Source organism: Anoplophora glabripennis, unplaced genomic scaffold, assembly GCF_000390285.2.
Source record: "Anoplophora glabripennis isolate ALB-LARVAE unplaced genomic scaffold, Agla_2.0 scaffold33, whole genome shotgun sequence".
Taxonomy (NCBI): domain Eukaryota; kingdom Metazoa; phylum Arthropoda; class Insecta; order Coleoptera; family Cerambycidae; genus Anoplophora; species Anoplophora glabripennis.
Window position 1 is genome coordinate 329,095 of NW_019416463.1, and position 14,772 is coordinate 343,866.

Below are 14,772 nucleotides of genomic sequence, written 5' to 3' on the forward strand. Positions count from 1 at the left end.
AATCTTGGTTTCTCTGGAAATTGCGGCGACTGTCAACAAGTACATAGTTATAGTTAGCAGTTAGATATTTGTCATCAATCATTTTGACACCATTTGTTGTTTCAATATCATGGAGGATTTTAACTATGAACAATAATTTGCAGATATTCATTTAATGTACGAATTTGTAGAATATAATGCTTCTGAAGCTGTTCGGATTTACGCCAACCGCTTTCCAAATAGAATTTGCATATTTGGAGTGACGAAAACTTCCATTATTCAGACAAAACACCAACAACAATTTATCATTAATGTATGGATGGGAATATTTGAAAACTACTTAGTGGAACCACATATCATTGATGACACTTTAAATGGGGATAAATACCTACATTTACTGCAAAAACACCTTAACCCGTTATTGGAAGACGTCCCTTTAAATATTCGAAATAACATGTGGCTTGTGCCCGATGTTGCAACACCCCATTTTAGCAGGGCAGTAAGGGCTTATTTAAGTACCACATTTCCCGATCGATGGATCGGTCGAGGTAGTCCTTTTCCATTGCCGCCTCGGTCCCCCGATCTTAACCCTCTCGATTTTTTTCTTTGGGGTTATCTTAAAAGTCTTGTTTATCAAACTCCTGTAAATAGTAAGGAAGAATTATTAAATCACATAATTACATACATCGACATCATTAGAAATGATCACCACATGTTATTTCGAGTACAGCAGAGTTGTTTGAGCAATTTCAGAAAAGGCAATTAGCTTTAAGGTGCACATATTGAACATCTTACTTAACAGTTCTCGTTTTTCTTTTAATTCTATAGAAACCAAGATTTTTGCAAAAATCATATTGTATCGTATTTTTGATACAATAAATGTATGTTATTAATAAAATTTGATTTTCACAAAAACGGTACTACATATCGACTGAGCAAAGTGGGAGAGGAATTGAACTATGAAGAAAAAATGTCCAATTTAGCAACGCCGTCAAGATGTATCGATTTAAATTGATAATTTCGTCTGCTCCTGTATAATCCAGGCATATTGAATATCGGTTTAAACTTAGTTACTTTAATTGCCCAAATTGCATTATTGTCATGGTAAAAGTTTGGAATTGGAATCTGATTTTCAAACTTCTTTCTTTGAAGGCAAATAAATAACTCCATAACGAAGCCCGATAGAAAATTTTTTTTATGATGTACTACAACTATTTTGACCTCGCCTGTATATCCCTTCATTTTTGACATGACCTTTCCGGACACCCTGTATAAATATATTAGAATTTATGTTTGCAAGATATTCGAGGTTTTTCAATTTAAACTTTTCGCTGTTTCAGAAAAATAACGTTTTAAATAAATATTTTCGACATGAATCTGACTTTTTCTTGTGAAGATTTACTAAAAGTAAAGTTCTTCTCTTTGTTTAATGCAAAGTGTAAATGTAAAATCAATTAAAGCCTGTCTGAAATTATTGATATATAACTACATGAATTAATACCAAAACGATACAACTTATACTCAGTATTCAAGTCAAGAAATTAAGAAGTTAGGTATTGCCCAAAGAAAAAGAAACATCACATATAAACGAGTATATACAAGGTGTTTGTAGATAAGTGCAAAAAATTTTAGGAGATGGTTGCCGAAGTTATTTTGTGAAAAAAAGTTCATATATATCCTTCGTTTCCTAGATACAGTATTTAAATTTTAATTATTCATTTATGTTTATTAATTATTTCAAAAAGTTTTAAAGATATGACTCGACATTTGATGGTTGTATTTTATTTAGCAATATTGACAGCAACCTACTAGATAATGTAGCAACAGAAATTAAAAATACACAACCTGCTCTAAAATATGTTTTATTTTTTGCCTCAAAAACGGTGCATCCTACAAAAAAAATTGAAGTCACCAAGTTCATTCAGAATTGATGGCGGATTTCTAAAAAAATATCAAAACTGGAAAAAGTCAGTGGCGTATCATTTTTTTATTGAAAAAGTTTGTGGCATTCTCGCACGAACGCCACTAGTACAAGTAGAAATATTCGGATCACCCCAAAAAATGCGCATTTATCCTTCCAAAGCGTTTTTCAAATTTCGAGTCAATATATTTAAGACTCTTTGAAATAATTAATAAAAATTAAAAATTAAAATTTAAACACTCTGTATCCCGGAAACGAAGCATAATTCGACCTACGTATACATGAACTTTTTTTTCATAAAATAACTTCGGCAACCACCCCCTAAAATATTTCGCACTTATTTACAAACACCCTGTATATATCTAAAATATGGACAAATTGATTTGGCTTTTATTTGGGACACTTTATATTTCTGATATGGAAAAATCTACCTTATGTGGGCAACCGCGTAATCCAAACCGAGTTGAACTTTCATTCGTTTGTGCATCAAAAAAATGCTAAAGTTTATCGCGGTATATGTGGATATGACATTATATATCTTTGACCCAAATGTGTTTTATTGATTTGAAGCTAGTGCCAATTTTTCAACAGGCATTGCAGAGGAAAGATATCGCTAGCCCGACTAAATAAAACCGCACACTTCTCACACACTTGTTTTAAATTATTTTGCTTCACTTCAACTCCCAATTTCTATGCATGCTTTGTGGCTCGTCCTTTAGCTTCACCTTCATTCTAGCCCTCCTTTAGTTGTAACTCTTTTCTCTTTTTCTAGGCGAGGGGATATATTCTCTTGACGTTTCAGCAGGGGTCGGTTGACAAGCCCAAGTATTTCAATTGAATTTGCTCTTTGTACTTTTATATGAGATATTTAAACTTCCTTCTAACGTACTGTACACTACCGATTTGTGGAATCAATAATTTGTGATCGTGAACCGATGGACCAGAATAAGATAGAGCTCGAGGCTCGCGACGGACAAATAAAACTTAATAGAGCCGAAAGAATAGATTTTCATTGGTCACAATAAAAGACACTGTACAAGGCATACAGCACCAAAAAGACATCAAAGTTTGACGCAACGTAGGTCCCAAGTCTATTCATTTTAGAGACTTTTAAAAATGGGTTGTTTTTTTAAATTTGACAAGAGCGTATAAAAAAAAGAAACAAATCATTGTTCGTAAAAATATAAACGCAACTGAAAAACAAAATGTGACCTAGTGTTATACAGGATGTTAGAATTTTGACTGCCTTAATTTTAACAGACGATAGAATACATTAAAATAAACAAAAAAAACCTTATAGGACATGGGCCCTAAACTCAATAATTTCCGAGAAAAAAAATATCAAAATTTCCAAGTTGATGTACAAAAGTTCGATTAATTAAGGAATATTGACGTAGGTGCGTGCATAGAATACCATAAAATACAATATGTATAACTTTTTTGAACTTCTTTATGCTTAATTCTAAAAAATAATTAGCGTAATAATTTAAAATTCGATCAAATTCATATCGAGCAATGTGACAGCGGCGCGGCGGACAACAGGAGGTACTAATGCCCGTTTGTACTGACATTATCCTAAGAACAACTTAATAAAGTTGTTCTTAAAATTATTTTTATAGAGCATTGCACCGACGGATCATAAACTATACTTAGCAAAGTACGTCTATGTATTGGCAACAACGCAGAAATCTAGTAACTTTCATTACTTTATGTTAGGTATTTCAGTTCTTTCTGAATTTCTTCAATTTGTTACATGCACCACGGACTTATGAAAAATTAGGTTAGGTTTCGGTGTTCGGTTTGTCGTGTCATGTCCATGGTGTTTGTTGTAAATGTAATATACAATAATATATGGTTGTTGTTGATGTTGACCAAAAGACTAGTTATCAGAGATAAAATAAAAATAATAATTTCCTCAAGACTCTAGTACTTCTTTTATTCTAGTACTTCCTTTATCAACGGTAAAATTTGCAGACAGGTCTGTTTTGTATGACGAAATATTTTATAAAAATTTCTATTCGTCCATTGTATGGAAATAGTCAGATTTTGTATAATTTAATCTGGGAAACGGAAAATCTATAATTTTAAAAACATCTAAATCATCTTCAGATATGTCATTCAATCGAATATCCACAATACTTCTTTTACAACTAGGTACCTACTTTAAAACCACACACATTAACACTGACCATTTTATTTGCACTTTCCGCGTTTTTTTTCTTACAAATGTTAGTGTTTTGCGTACGCTCCAAGTCTGTTTGAATAAAGAACTTCATAAGTCACTGTCAAACTGAGGCTTAAATTTAAGAATCTGTTTCCATACTTAAGAAGATCTTAACGTATGGTGCAATACAAAAGCTTACTTAAGCATTTCTTATTTTCAAGTAATGCTTATTAACTTCGGTGCAAACGGGCATAAGCTGTCCAACAATACGCAATTCAGTTGGTATCTGGAATTGTTCCATGTCTGAATGTTTCTTGCATACCACTATTTCCTTTTCTTGAGACGTTTTCCAGCGAGTGCGTGATAATTGCATTCATGCGTGGTGGTGGACATTTTAAGCATATGTTGTAGTTTGTTTTGTACTTGTGCGTTTAAAAATTACTGAATTTTGCTTTTTGGTAAGTACCTAAATTATTCTTATTGCTAAATTATTATTTAGACGACGTGAATCTTTGGGTACTTTAATTACATATTTTTCAAATACGTAATTTGATCAAAAGTTAAGTTCCTGTTTTAAGAGATTCATAATTACTAAAATTCGAGCTAAAATTTAAGCACAACCCTATCTTCATACTACAAAATCCATACATTTTATTTTATTTATTTAAAAACTGGAAAACAATTGTCTTGAAATTTACTAAATGTTTCATAATAATAGTTGTTTACATTTTTTCCGTAGGACAAGTCTGCCGCGTGCACACGTGGTGTGCATCAGCAGGTTGAGCGTTGTTGTCACGTTGTGATGAAACTTCCCAATATTAATACTCGTTGTATTTTGAAAACTGTTAATCTTACATCCCTATAATATACAACTTTTTTGTTTCAAGTAATGGCAGTCAAACTTCTTACACCCTGTATACTAGCAGAAAGCCACCTACTGATTTATCCGTTCTATGAAAACATGGCTAGTGTGACATTTGAGGAAATACACTTTTTATGATATTGTGGGAAACAGCTCCTGTGCAGTGTACAGCCCTATCGAGCATATATCAGTAAGACGTGACATACTTTGTAGGTTATATCTCACCAACACTCAAACATGTAGATATCTAAACATCCAAATAGCTAAATCTTTAGTTGGGCATCATACCTATGGCATACCGATGAAAACTAATAAGGTCGAAACTGGTCTATATCTGTTGATACTGATAACGAATAATCTTAGCTGCTTATTAGACATTGCGTATGTAAATCAATGCTGTAACCCGCAGAGTAGTTGAATCCCACATTATTATCAGTTAAAAAACCCGTGTATCTACTATAAATACAAATCCAATAGTTTCGTACACACTGAAAAATTCCCGGTATGATTCTTACTTCCTGAGCAACAACGTGAATTATTTGATGCAGTTGCTCTTTGTGTTGCGTTTCATTAGAATACACTAGCGACTTCATATAACCCCACAAATAAGTCTATCGGATACATATCCGGTGACCGAGCAGGCCAACAATGTGGTCCATTTCCCCCAGTCCAATGTTCTGCTAATATTTTGTTTAAATATTGAACAACGCTTTGAAAGATATATACAGCAGGTCCTTCATGGGGTTACCACATTTCTCATTGAAAATTCAATGGAATGTTTTGCAACATTCCAAAATTAAACATTTTCTTCTAAACGAAGTGTTTGATGCAACTTAGTTACAAACTAACTTACACCTAAAATTTTTGTTAAGGTTTATGTAAGTTGACTAGAATCCATTAGTACAAAGCTGTGAAGTTGCGACATTATCTAGATGAAAACTTTATACGTGACTTTGCAAAAGCAAAACCCAAGAATAATTTACAGACTGTTCATCTCTTTTGAATATTATGTACCTTTGAAACAAGAAGAACAGAAGGGAAAAATCATTATCATTATCTATACCTACTCGTATATTTATAAAGAAAATAAGAACGCAGTTTACATTACATATTCAATAATGAGATTCTAAAAATGTACAAATTTGTAATCAATAGACTAATGATGAATCCTATAAAATCATAAATTTTATATGAAATCATCTAAAATTATGTACTACATTTCTGGGGATCAAAGGAATTTTATTTGTCCGTCAGAAAGCTGCTCATAAAAATAAATATTAGAACAAAAAGTAAATATTTTGTCCATACTGGAATTACTTATTTATTTTCCACATAATGTGCAGTAGTTCTTCCTTTATAAACACAGGAATCTATCTACATAGTTTCATAAGTTTTGTATAACGGAATATGTTGGGAGGTTTACCAAATAAGTCATAATACGTTTATTTATAGATAAAATTATCTTGTAGGGATTTGGTCAATATTAAATCATTAAGTGACCCATCTCATTACATAAATCTTTTCATTTAATGTAAGTATAACTCCGAATAGTACCAATGAAATTTAATACGTTTGCTTTGCAAAATTTTGAACATCTTTAGAATATTTCTATACTAGTCAGAGTTAAATCTCAAACAAAATAAGAGAAACAAAAACGTATCATCAAATTCATTTGAGTATGGGTAAGACTTTGAAACAACTACCCTGTGGACTAATGATCCTACCAGTACCGAATTATTCTCTTAATATCCACTAAACACCTAGGATCATTCGTCAGTAGAACCACCAAACATACATGGGTCAAAATAGGCTCCTATTATGTCTAACGGTTCTATTGACGAGTGATTTATAGCTGTTTACTAGATATTGTAGATGTATGTCAATGTCAGTCGTGGTATCAGTGTACAGAATAGTTATTTACCACAGTTTGATAAAATCTAATTTGTTTATTGTATTATGCAGATAAATAAGTAGAATATTAAAAAATAAAATGTAAAATAAATTCTGAAAAAAAAAATTTATAGAAACTTAAAAACATTGCTTCCGAAGTAATCAAAATTTAGATGAGATTAATTTGTGAAAATGTATAAGGCTAAAAGGCTTAGCAACAAGACTAGTAATTTCTGCATATAAGGCTTCCATAATTATTTTACAAATTCTGTATATGGAACTTCTGAAACTATGACAAAATTATTTCATATTATATCTTAATAAGAAAAGGATACATATCACATATTTCCATTCCAGCCGTAATCCTGTGTATTTATTGCATCCAACTTCTCAAATTTTATATTGTATTTTTGTATATCCCGTATTTTTAATAAATAATTAATTATTTAAATGTTTCAATTTTTTTCAACTTTTTTGCTTCCTATTTGTTGTCGGTGTCTTCCTTTCCTTTATTCTTTTCAACTGAATCATACATATCTTCAACTAAAATAGAAAACTAAAACAAAATGATAAAAAAACGAAACTGGCAAAATAGTAAACAAAATTATAAAAGGAAAACAATGTCAACAGTAACTTATGGTAATGTTGAGAACTTTTTACCAGGTAAGTAATTGTTAAAATTATCAAGTAATAGCATAGCTCATACGTTCTGTTAACTTTTGTCATAAAATTATAACCATTTTGTAAATGTTGGAATAAAAAACGTTAAATATTTGTTAACTTCTTAGCATTCTTAGTTGTTAATATCAGTGTAAGCAAAAATTAATGTAATGTAAAGTGACAGAAAACAGGAATGTTTAGTTTATAAAACTGAGTTAATGTACAGTTGTGGACAATAAAATGTATCCTAACTAATCATGTATGGCCCTTTTTTCATATTAGGAACTTGAATCAGATTTATTGGCTACAATTGTACACTCATGCAGGGAGAAATAAAAACCACAAACACTGTAAAAATGTATACCTACGAATGAAAAGTGTATGATGAATAAAATAAAACAACTTTGCATGGATGGAAAACTCTGTAAATTTAATGAGGAGTGAGATTATCGTGTGGATTAAATTACCAAGTCGAAGTTCCAACAATACATATTTTAAAATCAATATTTCATACATTCTTTATAAAGGACATACATTTCAATTACTGTGCAATAAATATGTAATGTGGAATAACTAGCATTGAAATATTTTCAATTTCCAATAAACCATATTTTCCAGAAAGTTGTAAACATGTCAAGTAAATGTTACTTTATAGAAAAAATTCTTGGGCTTGAGGCGAATTAAATTTGCCTTATTCTTTTGTGTTCAAATGGGATATAGGTATGTTTCGAGACAGTAAAAAATATAAACTTTATTAGTTCCTAACTAACTCACACAAATTTCTAAAAAAAATGTAGTAATTTACAATTTACAAAACACAACAAAGCAAAACTTATCAATTCAAATTAATATTATTACTTTAGATAAGAAATATTTTGAAATAATTATTTTGTGATTGCTTCTTCTGTTGCTGTTGCTAATATGCGCTTTTCATTTAAACAAAAAATATTGACAAATATATATCTTGAATTAATATGTTTTTATCGTATATTAAATAATAATTTTAGGTTAGGATTATAGAATTAACATAATTTAATTTCAAACTGATATTTGTAAACAAATGAAAATGTCCATATCATAAAATAGTGCGTGTTGTGTCTAATATTTCAAATATGTTTGTAAAAAAATATACATGTCACACAAGAAATCAGTCCCTGTCTTTAGCTGTTGCTGCACTAGTTTCATCATGAAAGATATAGTCTACTGAACTAACAACCTTAAATTTACAATTTCAACAACGTTTCGTTTCAGATTACTTCCCCCTCAGAACTCGACGCTCTAATAGGTCACTCGAGTCATTCTAGTAACGAAAAGGAACATTCCAGCACAAGCGATGCCACATAAGGACCCAATCTCTATGGCTAATTTTATATGTGCTTTGTTGCAAAACTAGGAATTGCCGTACCAAAGTCAGATAAGGCAGACTGAGTTTAAAAAAAGTGTATAGTATCTAACCTTAGGACTATAGTTACTCGAAAACCATAATAATGACATGGATGAGTGGCGATTTTTGCTTGTCTGCTTGTAGTAGTAGTACGCTTAATGCAAGGCAATTTCTTCAGATTTTTTTTTACTTAACTAGATTTTTAGAGAATATTTATATTAACTTATTTCTAGGTATATTATTTTAAATAGAATTTCCTCATAAAATTTATAATACTATGATGAGTAGTAGATACGAAATGTTAAGAAAATGTATTATTTTTAATATTTTGAAGTAAAGTTTATCTCGTCTTGGGTACAAATTTTTATCTTTACTGGAATCACTTATTAGGTATAGCATTTTTGCTTAGTCTTGTTCAATTAAAGTTTTACTTGCACTGTTTTCTTGGTACATTAGTGCTGTTTACTCTCGTACTTTTTGAAAATATGAGATACAGCAGATAAATGCTTCGTTTCTTTACTATTTGCAGCTTGTAACTCAAATATATAAATTCAAATTTCCTTTAGATGTAAAGACTTCCTACTTGGTCTTCCTTTAGTTGGGTGTAGATTATCCTTTATACGATTTAATTGTTATTTCATTATTTTACCAATAAATAGTTGAAGTAGATGGTAGTAAGTAGCAACCTTACTAACATACAGTGTGTCTACGAGTTACTGCCTAGCGAGAAAAACATTTTTATTTTTGTTTTATTGTCATGGTAAAACTTAAATTTCGCTAAAAAAAAATAAATGGTTATAGAGAAAAGTGCGTTTTCTGTTATTTTACAAAAATGTATGAATTAAAAAATAAGAATGGATTTTTTACTTTATTTATAATAATAAATACTGCAAACAAAATTTAAAAATGCATGTAAAAGTCCCCTACATACACTTCCAACCTTTTCTAGAATTATCTCATTTCTAGTAAAATATTTTTATTGCATCATTTCCCAAATCAGCACTTCACACACTTGGTCAAAGGGTAGGATTATGTTACTGAAAAAAAAAATGATGTATTCAAGTTTCTATCCCTTCACCTAATGACGTTTCTGTCAATTTGGCCACCTCGAAATCCCGATTTAATCTTTATGGATTTTTATTTATACAAAAACATTTGCAATGATAGGTGTATGGAGATGATTCTTTTAGAAATAATGTAGAATAATTAAAAAACACAATTAGACAGCAAATTTTGCCAGTACTTCTTTTGATGGGATACAAAATTGTTATAGAAAATTTTAAAAAGGCTGGAAGTAATTACTTGTTATTAAATGTAACTTTGTTAATATAAGGTCAAACCTCGAATTTACTGCTATTTATCCAACTGTAAACAACTTTTTAATATAACCACTTCGCTCTTCAACTATTTCGCATTTTTTTATTTTCTGAAAATTCTATGCATCAATATTAAAACTTACTTATGACAATGCTATTATTTTGTCAAGCAAAAATTTGTATGAAGAATGAGTTTTGTAAAAAAAATAAATGAACAAATAAAAAGTGTCTCCGGACAGTAAACCGTGCACACACTGTATACAAAACATCAAGAACCAAATCGACTGAAAGTTTCATAAATCTATTACATTTACTCGAATGCATTAGCCTACATTTCTCGATTTGATCCTTTTATATCAGGAACATAGAAAAATATGTGTTATTTAATTAATTATACATATTGATACACTGCAATTTTCAAATAAAACAAAGTTTCAAATCGGGTGTATGGCTAGGCACAGTGTCGAGTATTACTTTCTATACAAAACCATGTAGAGCATTAGCAAAACTATAATGACAGATAACTAGCTCAGTGTAGGTAAATAAAAATTAACACAAACATAAAATTAAGAACACTGTACTGGGTTAGCGAATAATCTCATATTTTTATACTCAAGATGTGATTGATAGTACCTAAGCTGTGAATCTTAACTAAACTGAAATGTATCCATTGTAACCCACACTCTGTACATATCTTTGGACGTTTCACTTTTAAAACAAGCTCTCATTTCACATATTTGTTACTTGAAAGATATAGAGTTAAATACTCTATGTGTTCATGCTTAAAGGACCCCGCAATGTCTTTATAAAAACGTGGGCAAAAGTTACTGTTTTTATCGCAATATTCTGACAGAACTAACTGATCGCTATAAGTAAGAAAGAATTGATTTTCTGACGCAAGCAATGTGGAGATTTTTGGTCAGTAACCAACAACTTACTACATTTTTTTGCGAATTTGACCGAGCTCACATTTTCATAGAGACAGTGTGGGGCCCTTTCTGATTATCTGCTTAATAAATTATTCATCTGTTACTCGCATATTTTCAAACACAAGTAACGAATAACACAACGAACAGGATTACATCTTAAAGATAGTTTTATGCAAATTAAGTAACAAATATGAAGGCAACACACTTATTTAAAACTTGTACCAACAGTTCTGCCTTCAAATACAAGAAAGTGGTTAAACTTCACAAGAACAGAATTTTGACAAAAAGTAAATATTCGACAACAGAGATTTTGTAATGTGAAGTTTGGTCATAGCATGAAAGTCACCCTGTATAAGAAATGTGTTGCGTATAAGAATTTAAATTGAAATAATGCAGCAAAAAGAATTGACTAACTTTTTGAATTTGACTTAAAAAAGAAAAAGGCTAGTTATACTTTTGTACGTATTTTACTATTACTATTAAGTTATTGATGTTTATAATATGTAAATTTTATTTAAAGTAAGTTTTATTGTAACTTTAGTCATAAATCTACTGTGGTATTATGCCATTATAAAATGTGTCCCAAAAGTAACACAAGATTTGAATTGTGCGCCGTTTTCCTACCGAACAGTTGGCAGCATTGTACAGGACGACATATTGTAGTAGAAACCAATCACAAGAGCGGAAAATCCACACCACACTGTCACTCTTTAGGTATACAATGGTCCTTCTTGAATGACCCAAGGATTGTCTCTGCCCCAAATTCTTTTGCTTGTTCACATACCTACTAAGATGAAAATGTGCCTCGTCGTTGAAGATGATTTTCTTAGCAAAATCACCGTCCATTTCACAGTTTCATTTGGAGCGTTCTTTCTACCGAAAACTCCACATAATTTAACACAGTCTCAGCTACACACTCTCCACACTTATAATGAATTTTCACAATCTTCACTCTTCGTATAGGCCTTCATTTTGTTTTACCGCAACGCATTTACTACAATATGTGAACCTGCACGATGTTGCCAACTTTTTGGAATGAAAATGGCGCACAATTTAAATCCTGGGTTACTGTTGGGAGACCCTTTACTATTAGACAAGAACATTACAAATACGTATATGCTAACATTATATCAAGAAAGCGAAGCAAATATATTGTTATTTAAAAAAGATAAAATATAAAATTCAATAAATTTAAAACAAACTATTTGCCTGTTAGAATGTACAAAACTTGTTAGCTTCTTTGATTTTCTCCTTAGAATAAATATTTTATGCATGTTACTATAAAAAATGTAGAATAGCAGTTCCGTACATAAAATTAAAGCAGAAAAGTCTTGGAAAGGCACAGTATGATATACTAAGTGTACTTACATCTATACAATTTTTTTAAATCTTGTATTTTCATTGTATTTTCCAATGAAATAAACATGAGCTTTGAAAAACAATTCAAGTTCCTTTAGGTAAACACTTTGACTTACTGTAAATATGTGGACCACTTTGATTTAATAACGAGATGTTTTGTTTTATGTAGGTAGAAAATAAGGAGGTAAAAATGTAAATGTAAAATAAACGCTTACTATGTATAGAGCAGGATAAAGAGAGCTGGTAGCTTTTAGTAAAAAAAATAATAATTTTAATAGTAGAAAGATTTTTGTTATTTTTACGTACTAAAGCATATTATTTTTATAAACTTGCTCATTTAAAATTAATCCCTTATCAGTCTAATTAAATTAAATGGACCTTTAAATCGCAATTTTCAACTAGCCTGAATTTTTGACAGAAGTTAGTTTGAGGTATACAGCGTGTCCCACTAGTGCGGGAAAGTCCAATATCTATGTTAAAATGAGGAATATATTAATTTTTCTTTTTACTGTGTTGCCACATTTCTCGGAATGTACAAATTAAAAATATATTCAACTATACAGGGTGTTCCACTTTTCCTGGACAGACACCAACTTTGGTTTTTTAAATGGAAACACACATTTTTTATATTTTTTTCGGATTATACATCAAAAACAAAGGGTACTTTGTGTGGAATAGTTCTATTCAAATATTCACAGTTTTTGAGATATCTCGCTTGAAAGGTTTTTCTAGTCGACATTGGCTGCTTACATTTTCTGATACTGACAGGTTATACTAATAGCTACTAAACCCATTTTTTTATCAGATGTTTAGTAAGGATGACTCTTCCGAATCATGCTCCAAAACTGGCCTGCGTTATACAGGGTGACCAAAATATCATGTCTAAATTGCCAATTGAAAAATTGAAAAATCTCGAATTTTTTAAATGCAACACCCTGTATATTTTCATACCATGAGGTGCCGAATTAAATTCTCTACAACTTTGCTATAACCGCTCCTATACCAAAATTCATTAGTTTTTTTATGAAATCTCATTTCTATGAAAAAATGCGAAGTTTACAAATAGCTTATATGTAAAATAATGTAGTAGGCTCCTGTCAAAGGATAATCTGGAAAATTTTCGATTCACATAAGGTTTAATAGAAAAGCGACAGTAATAATAGTGAAATAGTGGTAACTGTTTATTGACAAGTATTTACCAATTTTCGTCGTAGAATTGCTCAATGTCTAGAGAAAATTGGCTGTTTTGGATACTGCATGCGTGTATTCTTGTTGTTTTCTCATAATTTGCATTTGTTGTTCTTTCAAACCTCTCCTTCAAAACACTTTAAACGAGGATATCTTTGTAGATCTGGATTATTAGTTTGGTAAATACATTTTTTCATAGAAATGAGATTTCATGAAAAACTAATGAATTTTGGTATAGGAGCGGGTATAGCAAAGTTGTAGAGAATTTAATTCTGCATCTCATGGTATGAAAATATACAGGGTGATGCATTAAAAAAATTCGAGATTTTTCAATTGGCAATTTTGACATGATATTTTGGTCACCCTGTATAACGCAGGCCAGTTTTTGGAGCATGATTCGGAAGAGTCATCCTTACTAAACATCTGTTAAAAAAATGGGCTTAGTAGCTAGTAGTATAACCTGTCAGTATCAGAAAATGTAAGCAGCCAATATCGACTATAAAAACCATACAAGCGAGATATCTCAAAAACTGTGAATATTTGAATAGAACTATTCTACACAAAGTACCCTTTATTTTTTATGTAGAATCCGAAAAAAATATAAAAAATATGTGTTTCCATTTAAAAAAACAAAGTTGGTGTCTGGCCAGGAAAAGTGGAACACCCTGTATAGTTGAATATATTTTTAATTTGTACATTCCGAAAAATGTGGCAACACAGTAAAAAGAAAAAATTCATATATTCCTCATTTTAACATAGATATTGGACTTTCCCGCACTAGTGGGACACGCTGTATAATAAGTTACAGTAATTTTCGTTTCAACCCCCGGCCAGGGGTGAAAAAAGATAAAATAAAGGGGTTATTTGATAACAGTGACCCTAGTGCTAAATATTTTCTATACAATTCTAAATTAAATTTGTCGACAACAACAAATGTTTTCTCTGTATTTGTTTTTGTATTAGGAATGTTTATTATTATCATGTCATTCATATCCTCCACATCATCTACTGTCAATTACTAGTATTAGTGTAGCCTACAATGAACAAAATTGTCGAAATTTTGATGCAACCACTAAAAATTATTGAAAATCTCCTCACACAAATACTAGTCCAAAAGTTG